We start from the raw sequence: 14,121 nt of genomic DNA on the forward strand, positions 1-14,121 counted from the left end.
TAATATTATAAAGTAGTAATTTTACGTGTTATTTTCTTTTTTTTGTCGTAAAGTTATGACTTTATTCTCGTTATATTACCACTTTTTCACATAAAGTTATGACTTTATTCTAATAATTTTACAACTTTTTTCTCGTAAAGTTATGACTTTATTCTTGTAATATTACGACTTTTTTCTCGTAAAGTTATGACTTTATTCTCGTAATATTACGACTTTTTTCACTTAAATTTATGAATTTATTCTCGTAATATTCCAACTTTTTTTCACGTAAAGTTATGGCTTTATTCTCGTAGTATTACCGCTTTTTCACGTAAAGTGATGACTTTATGACTCTTTCTTCCTGTTTCTTCTCTTCTCTTTCTGTCTCCTCTCTTTTGACTTCTGATCTTTCTTCCCGTCTTGCCTCTTCTCTTCTCTTCTTGTTTCTTCCCATCTTTAATGCAACTGCCTCCATTACTAATGCAATAACTACTAGTTAGTATAGAGTGCTACAGGAATGAGACCTAAAACCCGTAAATTAGTTAGCATTTTAGCACTTTGGTTCCCTCGTCTGGAAGTCAATGGGTTTTTATTTAGATGCCTGAAATATGGTTAAGAGATTTTAACGTTTTGTTCTACGACATAAAACACATTTTATGCGCATACACAATTTTGAAGCCTTTACGTGTCTTAAAAAAAGGCGGTTTCCAATAATCCAAAACCCAATGGAATAATCCCATTGGCTTTTTGTCGAGGGCGATGCTAAAATCCATATACAACATAACATAACTAAAATATATCCTCTGTATTTTACCAGCAAATGTTCAGAAGAACAAATGTAACGTGGGAGCACTGTAAACTGAGAATAACAAACATTACATTTATATTTCAAGTGAATACGCATCACCATGTATACTGAGAATTGTAAGCAGTACTGGTATGACTGAATATTTATATTTCTGGAAAATTCAACTTTTATGTCAACAAATCCTTTAAGATGACACATAGTCAGTGTTCGCCCTACAGAGGACAAAACTGCATTCCTCTGTAAACCAGTTAATGAGAATCTTTGAAGCTGTTGCCTCAGTGGGGGTCCCTCACCCATGGGTTGGTGGAAAGCATTAATTGGTTAATATCCTATTTTCTATTAAAGGCCAATATGATCTGATTTCTATAGTCTAGAGCCACTATTTATTTCCCAGTAGAGACACTGATGCAACATCATCCTGTAGGCCAAAGCTACTGCAGGTCACTTTGGGAATCCACCAAAAGGCAGATATAGTGTGATGATAATATTATTTATCTTTATGTTACTCAGCCACTGTACACTTTTGGAAGCAATTAGTTTCAGGTGTCACAAACCAAAAACTGAGCAGCGCTGCCTCTGAAACTCATCCCGCAGTGTAAATGAAATATATACAAGTTTGAGCAACTCAGTGTGAACTTTTGTAAGTTCCTAAATAATAAGAGGCAGAGACTGAGGCGGTGCCAGGGGAGGCTGCCAGGGGTCGTCGTACATCACAGACTCTGAATCAGTTTAGGAGGCAGCAGTATTAGTGCAGTTTAAAAAGAGAAAACACGGTGAGTTCACGCTAAATTCAATCATTTGTTATTATGAAGTACTAAGTGAAGGACAGGTTTATACCTGCGCAGCCCTTTTAAAACATGAAACAATGTCCCATCCCTGGCTCCATCTCTCTGTTTAACTGTCCTTGTCTGCTACATAAATGTCCTATAATGGTGTGAAGTTGACACTCTCCTCTCGTTTGTAGCCAACATGAATAAGAACACATAACAGTGCTCCGACTCAATGTGCAGTTCCATGAAAACTAAGCACATTCACATTTTTTTTTCGTAATGGCCAGCATGAAATCAATTTGTATGTGTAGGGAGGAGGTTGCCTAAGCCTAACCAAGTCGATGTATTCCTAAACCTAACTGAGTAGTTTTGTTGCCTAAACCTAACCAAGTCGATCTATTCCTAAACCTAACTAAGAGGTTTTGTTACCCAAGCCTAACCAAGTCGATGTATTCCTAAACCTAACTGAGTAGTTTTGTTGCCTAAGCCTAACCAAGTCGATCTATTCCTAAACCTAACTAAGAGGTTTTGTTGCCCAAGCCTAACCAAGTCGATTTATTCCTAAACCTAATTGAGTAGTTTTGTTGCCTAAACCTAACCAAGTCAATATATTCCTAAACCTAACTAAGTAGTTTTGTTGTAAGTTACATTGGTGACGTTGGTGACGTTGGTGACGTTGGTGACGTTGGTGACGTTGGTGACGTGTTTTCTGTAGTTGTGTTACAATGTTTCCGTACGTGTTTTACTTAGTTTACTTATTCTAAGCCCAACCATGACGTTTCCCCTTACCCTAACTAAGTGGTTTTCTTGCCCTAACTGCGGACGTACAAATGACGCGAAAAGGCTAAAATGTGTACTCGTGACACGCGGCGTGTCCGTGTGGTGTCGTGGTAAATATGCCTTCCCGTGAGACCGGGGTTGACTGAAATAGATGAGTATTCATGTCTTCATTTTGAATACATAATGACACTTTATTCCACATGGCAGTGCACTTAAATGGACTGTTTGTAGGAATCAGAAATGTCTTGCTGACAGCGACACCTGCGGCCGTTAAGTCAACGAAGGTCAGCGTCGGGCTCGCGCTTGTGCTCGCTCTACATAGACATGAACGAGCATCGCTCAAAACAGTGAGGCGACACATGTCAGCTAAAAACACAATATCACTCTATATTTCAGCTGCTTGGCAGTAATGTTAGCTGACCAGACGAAGGTCTCTCCATGAATCACTGCTGATACTAGTGTTGGCCTTTCCTTTTAATACGTAGACTAGACATCTTAAAGGATTTTGTTTATGCCGAGGCTCAATGACAAAAAAAAAGATAAGATAAGACATGATCTCCAGAGGGGAGATTCATGTAGGTAGGAAACAGGTAAAGAGCTTCTTAAAACGCTGTTGATCATAATAAGAAAGCTTCTCCTTCCTTTTGGCTCACCAAAATCTATGAGGTAACATTATATTGACCTTTACTTTTGTTGAACATTATAAGACCAGCTAGACCTTTTATCCAGTGTGGGCGTTTTTTATGAGGCTTCTTTAAAAACTACAGGTGCAATATGAGGAAATATTTTCAAAGAATGTATTTAAAGCATCCATTCCAAGGTTAATGGGTGTGTTATTACACTCAGCAAGCGTTTCAAGGTATTTACAGTGGAGCAAAGATCTCAGACTCCCTAAAACTGTTATAAGAAGATATAAAACAGGCATGTGCTGAGCAGTTCTCACCTCCTTCTGTAGAGCGCTACGGTTGAGGGCGGTGCAACCTCCATACCAAGCTGGTATGCACCACCTGTAGAGGTTTCAGAGTTATCCTGGAGTCCATATTTGAACCTCCTCAGCCTGCAGAGGAAGAAGAGCAACCATATTCTTTGTAGCATCTGTTCAACTCACTGTGGATTCCATACCGCAGCTCCATTGTCTCATCAGTGACTCACACCGACACCGAGGGTGTTGCAGAAGACTGAATGTAACTGTGTTTTTACTCAGTTCCTCAGCAGGACTGACACATAAAACATATAGTGTAACACAGAGGGGAGAGTAGAGGAGAATTATTGGTCGCTGACACGGACTCCTGATCCTCAGTTGCTGTGGTACATGCCCCCATCCCAGCTGTCTCAAAGCTTTATAATCCTTCAGTCCTACAGTACAGTACATGATCTCTATGCTCTACGTGACTCCTTTTCTCTTTTCCACATGCACACGCATTCTTGAATCGATCTTTTGGAGGTTGTAGCGTTGTGGTTGTGCCTCTGTTTTAAAGCTAGAGTGAAGATCCTGGTATGATATCAAAAAATGTCTGAAAATGTCCTAAAAAATTTATGAAAAAAAGTCTAAATTTTTTTTGAAAATGTCAGAAAAATCTCAGAAAAAAGTCTGAAAAATGTCCGAAAAAAGATTTTAAAAAAAGTCCAGAAAATATCCAAAAGACAAGCAGAAGAAAATTCAGATACTGATACTCATATGAAACTAAAAAAAACTAATGAATCCATCGGTATCAACAATGTCATACTAGCTTGTCACGAAGGAGGTTAAATAACGCTCCAAACTTGTGCTAAATTTTGGCGAGGAAAAACTGGCATGGACATTTTCAAAGGGGTCCCTTGACCTCTGACCTCAAGATATGTGACTGAAAACGGGTTCTATGGATACCCACGAGTCTCCCCTTTACAGACATGCCCACTTTATGATAATCACATGCAGTTTGGGGGCAAGTCATAGTCAAGTCAGCACACTGACTTGTTTGCCATGTTATGATTTGAGCATATTTTTCATGCTAAATGCATTCCCTTTGAGGGTTTTGGGTAATATTAGTCAATGTTTTGTGCTGTTAATTGATTTCCAATAATAAATATATACATACATTTACATAAAGCAGCATATTTGCCCACTCCTATGTTGATAAGAGTATTAAATACATGACAAATCTCCCTTTTAAGGTACATTTTGAACAGATAAAAAGATATTTCCATGCATATATACTGATGATACATACTTAAGAATGAATTACATTATTAAAATGAATGCATGCATTCCAATAGGCTCTACAAGCTCTCTAATGTAATGAAATGTAATGAAATGTAATGTACTCTTTGTGTTTAAGTCCTCTTCCTGCAGCTAATTATGCAGGCTTCCCCTGCTCAGCATTTCCAGGCCGGCTGCGATCAATGAAATTATCCGAACGCCCCACTTTGACCAGGAGGCCTAAACACAACAGAGCTAATGTCAGTCTGCTGCGTCTCTGGGTATTGATCATTCTATACGCACGGCGCTCTGAGGGGACCCGCTACTTGCTCTCATGCAGGGATCCGGCATTGGAATTGAAAACAGAGAATGCCTCGCGGCCTCCTTGTGTATAATCAGTTTGTATGTTGTTCAAATTAGTCAGGACATGGCATCTGTCTCCTTAGAGACCCGCCTGCCCCGCAGCATACAACCATGAAATGTTGTTATGTGTGCTGTAATGCAGGGAGGGGGAAGGATTCCCAGTCCAACAGGAGCTGTGTTTGGAGACAACACGTGTCTTGACTCTTATTTTAAATAAGATTCAAACGACAGCAGCATGCTGACAGAAAACACAGCCGTTGTTAACAATCTCACCTGTAAGCGAGGCAATCTTCAAGATGACAGGGCTGGGAGATTTTTTTTGGAGATAAACCTCTCATCCCTGAAATGACTATTGGATTTCAGGGATCAACATGTTTGTGAGAATATTTGTGAGGCAAATCCTACATCATGTAAACATAATGTATGAATACAAAAACAATATTGGTCCCAGTGTATCCTGAAAGATTGTTTGTGGTTAAAGGTTCCCTTAAAGGTCCCATATCATGCTCATTGTCAGGTTCATACTTGTATTTTGTGTTATACTAGAACATGTTTACATGCTGTAATGTTAAAAAAAAAACTTTATTCTCCTCATACTGTCTGCCTGAATATACCTGTATTCACCGTCTGTCTGAAACGCTCCGTTTTAGTGCATTTCAACGGAATTGCAACGGAATTGCGTTGCTAGGCAACAGTTTTGGTCCATGTTTACTTCCTGTCAGCTGATGTCATTCACATACACCGCAACCGGAAATAAACTGGGACACATTTAGAATGTTTACGTTTAAAACCGTGTAATGGTCTAAATATTGTATATTTGTGACATCACAAATGGACAGAAATCCTGACGGTTTGTTTCAAACGCACAATTTCTGAATATGGGCTGTGCGTACTACTACGTATATTGAACATTTCAATACTTTCACAGTATATATAGTCACCAGACAGTGACAATGCAAAGATGTGATTAGTTGCATTATGGGAAATGTAGGATTCTGTGTTTTTGGAGCTTGAGTCGTTGATAATCTCATTACTGGGTGGTGTGGTAAGAAAGTAAGATCTGGGATTGGTATATTGATCAATATTGGTGGATTTTACACGGATCCAAGGTCAGCCTTTATGCTCTCTCTCTCTGCCAGTGTTGCACTCGTGCTTTCCAAGATGCCAAAACAGAAGAGCAGGAGTGAAGTGAAAAACCGAAATAGCTCGTACATCTAGCTTGAGTTTAGTCATTGATTAGATTTGTAAGAGGAGCCCGGAGGCTGCGCTGTAGTGGAATGTATAACGTCGTGGAACAAAGAGCAAGATGAGAATATGTTTCTGGGCTAATAATGATACAAAAAGCCCTGGTGTCTTTGCCTTCCAATTCAGAGAGATGGATTTTCAGCTTTATTTTTGGATCAAAAATTATAAATATTTAATCAGTCTGAAAAAAAAAAAAAACCACAGTATGAGGACACAGCCTTGTAACTAGCTTCAAGGCAAGTAGCAATAATTCATGACCATTTCTATTTGATGTTTATAATTTTATCAGCGACGTTCTGTGACTGTTCCGCGGGACTATCACAGCATGAATACAAGTTCTCATCCCTGATGAGAAGTGAGCCGACAAACCTGGACTCTCAGAGAAACAATGTTTCCTGTCCTCGGTGGTTTAATTTGACCTTCCAGAAGAGACGGTTCACCTAATGTTCAGCTTTCCCATTCTGGTACTAACATGTGACCTGTATCCCAACCTGATCTCATAGAAAGGTATATGAATAGCACAAGTCTTTAAGGACATTCCACCTATCATGATAACGCATTTTAGACTTTTTGCGTGTCATTTAACGCCACGTTGTTACTGTGAAACGGTTGCAGTTATGTTTAGGCAATAAAACCACTAAGTTAAGTTAAAGGTCCCATATTGTAAAAAGTGCCATTTTCATGTCTTTTATATTATAAAGCAGGTTTAAGTTCTATATAAATACTGTGAAAGTATCAAAATTCTTAATCCACAGAGAAATACACACAGTATTCAGAAACTGAGCGTTTGAAACAAGCCGTCAGGATTTCTGTCCATTTGTGATGTCACAAATCTACAATATTTAGGCCATTTCACAGTTTTAAACATAAACATTCTAAATGGGTCCCAGTTTGTTTCCTGTTGCAGTTTATGTAAATAACATCAGATGACAGGAAGTAAACATGTACCCAAGCTGTTGCCTAGCAACGCAATTCTGTTGCAATTCCATTAAAATGTACTAAAACGGAGCGTTTCAGACAGAGGGTGAATACAGGTATATTCAGACAGACAGTATGAGGAAAATAAAGTTTTTTTTAAACATTAAAGAATGTATACATGTTCTAGTAGAAACACAAAATAAAAATATGAACCTGAAAATTAGCACGATATGGGACCTTTAAGGAAAAGTGTCAGGGTTTGGCTTATAAGAAGTATGTAAACTAAATACAATACATATATAAATACGGAAAACACGTCACAAACGTCAGTTCAAAATAACTCAACAAAACGTTGGTACACACCGGTTTTCTGGTTGAAAGTCCTGTGTATGTTGGACCCATCCACCTAACTTCTTATTCTACGTCACTAGCTCCGAGCTTAGCATATTCACGTGGATACGTTTGCATTGAAGTCAGTACAGACTATATGGCATGAAATGACACGCCAAAAGCAAGAACGGCGTTGTTATTGCACGTAAATTGCCTTACGAATTCATACAGATACAGGTCAAAGCATCTCTAGATAAGTATAATCATAGATGTTGGTGATCAGAGAGGGAGTGTAGCTCACATTGAGGCGTACAAACCAGCCACAGGCTGTATATTGGTCATTTACTGAAAGGTCCAAATGGAAGCTGAGATCTGGGACGCTGCAGTCTTGTTCTGTTGTTGGATGTGAAGTTGTCCAATTACAGCAAGGTCCCAAAACTTTTAGCCCTTTTCTTTCAAGTACACTTGTCCCATTGCAGGGAAGCGATTGAGTTTCGACTGGCCCCTAAATGTGATACAGAACACAGTTTTTTTCTTTTCCTCCCCCTTGCCCGAGCATCCGTTCTAAGAATCACAATTACATTTTTTTCCCTCCTTCCTCCTCCTGAAGGATATCCAATTCTCCCTTTCCTTAAATAGTTTGTCCTCCATTTTCCTCAGGAGACACAGTAAGATTTCAAAAAATTGCCCGAGACGACAGGCTGCCTCTCGTTCCCTGTGATCGATGCAATTGTGCTTTTTTTTTTTTTGCACATCTGCTGCCTCTGAATGTCCTCACACAGGCCCGTCACTTTAGCCTCAACTCGGATGTAATTCAATCAAGGCTGCTTGTTGTGTATTTGTGGAAGGAAAAGCAACTCTCTTTGTTGTCTGTCAGTAGCTGGTCTTTAATTAGTCTCACAGGATCTGCTGGCTCTGATACCGGGCCCCACATTATGATGATTCATGTTCCAATGAGGTGAGTAATCCTCGTCTCCTCGCTCTCTGTATGCAGATCTGCAGCGATATGACAGGTACATGTTGACACTGCGGTGATGTGATTGTCCTAATGGCCTCTCAGCGAGCCGTCACCTCTCCCCTCTCATCTGTCACATCCAGTCTGTTTCGTGTTTTCTGTCCTCTGCCGCCTCTCTGCTCAGCTTTCAATTTCACTCTGATTTCTCTCCTGCCTCGGCTCCCCGCATTTCGCTTTTTTCGATCTACAGGAACTATTTGATCTTTTAACAGATTTACTTTATCTGTATGACCTTGCGATGTCTTTCCAAGTTGTGTGGAGGGAGGAGGCGGAGAGGAGAGAGGAGGGGGGGATTGCTTTCTCCTCGATCGGCCCGTAAAAATAGCCTTTAGGACTTTTATCAGCTGGCCTGAGCCCTGAGAAGTATAATTACCCCCCCACCCCTGTTTCCAGGCAAACACAGAAACACACTCCTCGCACTGGATGGGACTCAGATAATGTTCCCTTCAGCATTTTTTCCGAAAGTGCCTCTTAATTATAACTTTGCTCTGGATAATGAGTCTGATATCTGAAATTGGACTTTTTCATTTCTTTTATCCGTGAATTTCATGGACTCTGGGCTGAGAGTGTGTCCCACACTTTGTGCTCTCTCTCTCTCTCTCTCTCTCACAGCTAAGCTTCATCGCCGCAGGCTTCCCGCTGAATAACTAGCAGATCCTTTATCTGGGGGAATAATTAAATCACAGCTCAATGCTAAAGCATCATGACTTTGACCTCTGCTGGTACTTGAACAATGTTTGGAAGGAGCCGGTTGCTCTGGTACATGTGTCTCTATCCTTGGGCGTTTGTTTTGGGTCTATTGAAAACCTCTTGTATTTCTTCCATTGAGTCTATAACATGCTCCCCTTAAAGGAGTCTGATATCACACTATAGGTGTGTTGAGGTTGTCTGGAGCTCCTTCATTAAAGGAATAAAAACGTTAGTATAACAATGACTTGACCTCAGCTCGTCTCCAACTGCCGCTGTGAGTAATACCGTCGTCTTTATGAGGCCATTTTCAGATCTAGTCTCGGAGCTACGGAGGGCGCTGACTGTCCTGACATCTTCCTTCATCGCCACGAACACACACACCGGAGGTTATTTTGACTCAATCCTACATACACCGTCCAGCTGCCACAAATACTCAACTCTACTGTCTCCACTCGGACGACAATACAGCTACAGCTAATGTCGTTTGCTGGTGGAAGAGAGCTGCTCGCGACCATAGATATATAGACGCTTGCGACCGACACAACACGGTTTAAGCTTTGCTAGATGCAATGAAAAGCCGCCATTGGAAATAATGTGTTTCAGAGCGCAGTGGTGCCTTTGTGTCTTAAAAGGACCTTCAATGAGTGAGAGAAGGAGAGAGAAATGGAGAGAACTAAGAGAAAGAAATACTCCATCAGGGCCAAAAAAATGAATGACTGAATAGAAACTGATGAATATTACTTTATACCAGAGATTCACACAAGTTCACACCAGAGGGGCGAATTTATTCATTTTTCTTTCCTTAGAATAAAAGTCAAATTAAAAGTTGGCCTATTTAACATAAAACTACTGTTGCAGTGTACTTATTGTTTTGCTAATTTCATTCTTTAAAATGTCCCCAGATCCTCCCTATTTTTGAGGTTTCAAGGTTGGCAAATATGACAATAGTCGTGTTCGTTGTTTGTGTTCATAATGATCATTTTGGGGGAGTGTATTTGGAGAGAGGCCTGAAGGGACGGACTGTCAGTGTTGATGACTTGGTGACTTTCTCTCTAGATTTAGGGACTTTTGGAGCTGCTAGCTGCTTTCACTGGGTTTTTGGAAAGGGTTTTTAGGTTGGATAAGTTTTAAAACCTACCTTACGGTCATTTTTTTCTCCAATGTTACCCACCTAAGCTTTTTAACAGTATAGAAAGTGGTTGAAATGAGCTTCACCTTGCCCAGCTGCAACATTAAAACACTGCTTACACAATAATGCATCAATAACAGGTACCGGGTTCGGCTGATGTTAAAACACTGCCTTTAAAAATTTCATAAAATGCCGTGGTGGTCTTTTTTTTCCGAATTGTTTCTAAAAGACGAGGCCTTAACGCTACTAAAACAACACTCCATGTGTAATAATATTGTTTGCATACCGGCGATATTTGCACGATCTGTTTATATTAGGTTTATATCTTACTTGCAATACTTGCAAGGGATTGTTTATATTTGTATATGGGGGAAATTTCAATTATTTAATTCTTATTTAATTCTTATTTTAGTCTAATGTTTCAATTATTCAATTGTTATTTTTTACTGCTTATTTGCACCAACGAACCAAAGCAAATTCCTAGTGCATACCTGATACACCTGGCAATAAATAAAGATTATGATTATGATTCTTCTTTTTGTTCTCTTATTTACATTGTTACTGATCTTATTTGTTATTATCTACTTGATCATAGTTCATTAATATAATAAAACTACTCCATTTGGAGTTAAAATTATACAAGTTAGTTTTTTTTTTTATTGATTTTCTACTGTGCACAATGGTAGAATGTGATGATGCACAGGGTAAATGTCATGGCCAAAGGCTCCATTGTGTGCACACAGCCTCCTGTAGTGGATATCAGCAGTATTTTAGAGCCAGATTCCCTTTCAAGAGGTAGAAAACACATTTGGCACACTTTGGGTATCCAAGTGTGCCAAATGGAGAGTCCTCCTGGTCCTATCCTCACTAAAACCTTTGTAGAATCTATGTGCTTTGTGTTATTTATATCTGCTTTGGCACAGTTGTAGTCAAGGAGTTGCTGAATGAATTCAGTGGCATCTCTGTTGTGGCATCATTGCTATAATGGTGTTATCCACTGTCTAATGTAGAAAACACTTTAGGCGAGGATAAAAATGTATATTTTTCCTTTGGTTCATCACAATTTACTCAGACATAGTAACAGTCACAATGTTACTGACAGTGGGGATGAATTCTCTGAGGTGTTACCTATCCATAGAGACCAAGATCATGCATATAGACCTGGTAGTTGTGGAGCTATTCTGGATTTATTTTGAGTACGTCTGTCTAGGAGAAGCAGACCTTCCAGCACCCTATAGGGCTTAAGAGGTTAATAGTTTTAGAGCATCATTATGAATGCAGTTCCTTTTTAGTACTTCAGTTCATAAACTCCACATCAAGGAGTTAATCACGTCCTGACTCATTCCTTCCAGACACTGCGACATTTCCTGCCGCCTCAAAATTATCAACCACATCTCTGTTAATCCTTCACCAAACAAAATGCATTATCCTCCCTCCATTATTCCAGCAGCCCACTGACACCATCGCCTCCTCTGACGGGAGTTCAGCTCTGCTTCTTCTCCACAGTGTGGAACCCACCTAATCCACTTTAGTCTATACATGATCACAAGCAACACTAAAGGAGCGAGACATTTTTTTTTGCTGATGTTGCCAGGAAAAGCAGGGCGAGAGCAGAGAGAGAAATTCCAGTGGTGGAGGGTCCATGGGAAATAAATGCTGACTGAAGTGGTTGCAGAGGAAGAATCGCACTCCGGGGACACTGCTTTAGGCGGGAAAACGACAAAGTAGAGCTAATAATAAAAGTGCACTCTGGTTTATTATTTGGGTTATTATATGACCGACTATCTGGGGGTTGCTGCTTTGTATTAAGGATGTTCGGGATCTTCATCATCGCACATACAGAGATGCTTAGTCTCTGTTTTAGCAGCAGCTGTGGATGCGAGCTGTATGTTTTGTTTCAACAGACCTTGAGTCTTACCTTGTACTGAAGCTGCCGGCATCACACAGTTAATTGGACTCCTGTTGTTTCTGTGTGGTTGTCAGGCAGCTGGAGCTTCTCAACAAGTTGTAATGGAACGATATAACAATTAAACCTCACGGATCTGATCCGTCAGACTGAGTCATTCCTCACATGTACAAAATGACACGTCAACGTGTCTCTGCTGTGGCTTAATAAGCCAATAAAATCAGTTTGGTACTATATTACAGAATTACAATGCAATACATGTCAACAGCATGAGGAGATGTTATTTATCTGTAAACTACAACAACAACAAAAATGCTTGCATTCCTTACATGCTCCAGAGAGAAGCAACATTATGGAATATAAAACTACATCTCAGAGATAAATATTGTTCTTTTTTACTGCTCTGTGTTTATTTAATCACTTTTAAGCAGCAGTAGGCAGATTATTCTATCTTCAACGAGATCATTTTTGATGTATTATTATAGATTAAACCACCCTGTAGTATGTAAAGTCATTAGAATGAGCTCCACCTTTACCAGCTGCAGCATTAAAGTGATGAACACATTAATGCATCAATAATTATAATCCAATAATGTAATATAGTAGGCTATATATTATTATGAAATGGGCCATTACGCTTAAACAGTACTTTTAGTACTTTAAGTCCATCTTCATGCTAATGCTTTAGTACTTGTCCTTCAGTCCCTCGGTAGGATTTTAAATACAGGACTTTTAGCCTACTTGTAACAGAATATTTATTTACGTAGCTTGTTTATATTGTGTATGCTATATGTTCACTGTTCATTTTATTTGTTGTATAATTTATGTTAAATATTTTTTGCAGAATTGTAATGAAAAATATGAACATGCGAATATATTGTATTGAACTCTTGAAATAAAGTATTTAAAATATACATATATATATATATATATATATTGTATTGAACTCTTGAAATAAAGTATTTAAAATATACATATATATATATATATATATTGTATTGAACTATAGAAATAAAGTATTGAAAATATACATATATATATATATATATATATATATATATATATATATATATATATATATATATATATATATATATATATTGTATTGAACTCTTGAAATAAAGTATTTTTTAAAAAAAAGTACAGTTATTCCTTTAAGCGGCGGATGTTTTATTTTGAAAATCATGAGCGGAAACAGACCGTGTTGTTACTGTATCCGGTTCCGTCTTAACTCCGGTGCAGCAGCCAGTAGTGTCGTAATGTTGTTTAGCCGCTATGGTTCACATGGAGCTTCTGCAGCTAACTGTTAGCAGTGAATGAAAACGAGTGAGAAGGAGTACACGCTAAAGGGTCCGACTGTAAACACGGTAGGTCCTCTTCTTCTCATCTTCAACTATTCGTACTATTAGTAGTAGTGTGTTATCTGAATGAGCAGCAGAAGAAGAGACACATGGTGACTTTACAAGCCAGCCTTCAGTTCTACTATGGGGCAGCAAATATCACATGTATTTCCTATTGGATGGATGAACTGAAGTAACAGCTGTTCCTGACTGGCTAACACTAGAGAGAGACTCTTGTAAGAACACCTTATTACTCTCCTTATTATGATCTAGCCTGCCATAATCACAGCCTATTACTAAATACACTTCTTTTTTTATTATTTATTTATTTATTTATTTTTTATTGTGTTATAAAGTGATTACAAAACAAGTGAAGACATGTGCAGGGACATATATAAAAAAATACCAAAATATATTATACAGAGGAAGACAAAGAAGAAAGTAGAAAAACAACACAAGGGGATAAAAGCAGGTTGAAGAATGTGTGTGTGATGTGGATAATGGGTGTGTGTTGGGCATTGAACACATATACTAAATATACTTCTAACCCAGTTATTCATTCTTTAAAAAATTGGAAAGACAATCTTTCGAGATCTGTAAATGTTCAATACTTACTCCCATTGTAAATAACCATGCCACCTTTGACGGATGCCGCAGCTTCATGTCTTC

The 14,121-nt window shown here is 38.8% G+C and overlaps 1 protein-coding gene across 5 annotated transcripts in view; it reads left to right on the top strand.

The window, feature by feature from the left end:
* The window catches only part of pnpla4 (patatin-like phospholipase domain containing 4), a 62,499-nt gene that overhangs the window by 42,730 nt on the left and 5,648 nt on the right, over positions 1 to 14,121 (top strand). For 3 of the 5 annotated variants that reach the window (XM_074627833.1, XM_074627829.1, XM_074627832.1), the window contains exon 1: positions 13,323 to 13,479. The exons of 1 other annotated variant lie outside the window; for it this stretch is intronic. The gene's annotated coding sequence lies outside the window, so the exon portion shown is untranslated. Of the gene's footprint in view, positions 1 to 13,322; positions 13,480 to 13,538; positions 13,689 to 14,121 lie in introns of those variants that run through there. One more of the 5 variants, XM_074627830.1, reaches the window with a different exon arrangement.

This window comes from Sebastes fasciatus, chromosome 24 (genome assembly GCF_043250625.1).
Source record: "Sebastes fasciatus isolate fSebFas1 chromosome 24, fSebFas1.pri, whole genome shotgun sequence".
NCBI classification, from domain to species: Eukaryota; Metazoa; Chordata; class Actinopteri; order Perciformes; family Sebastidae; genus Sebastes; species Sebastes fasciatus.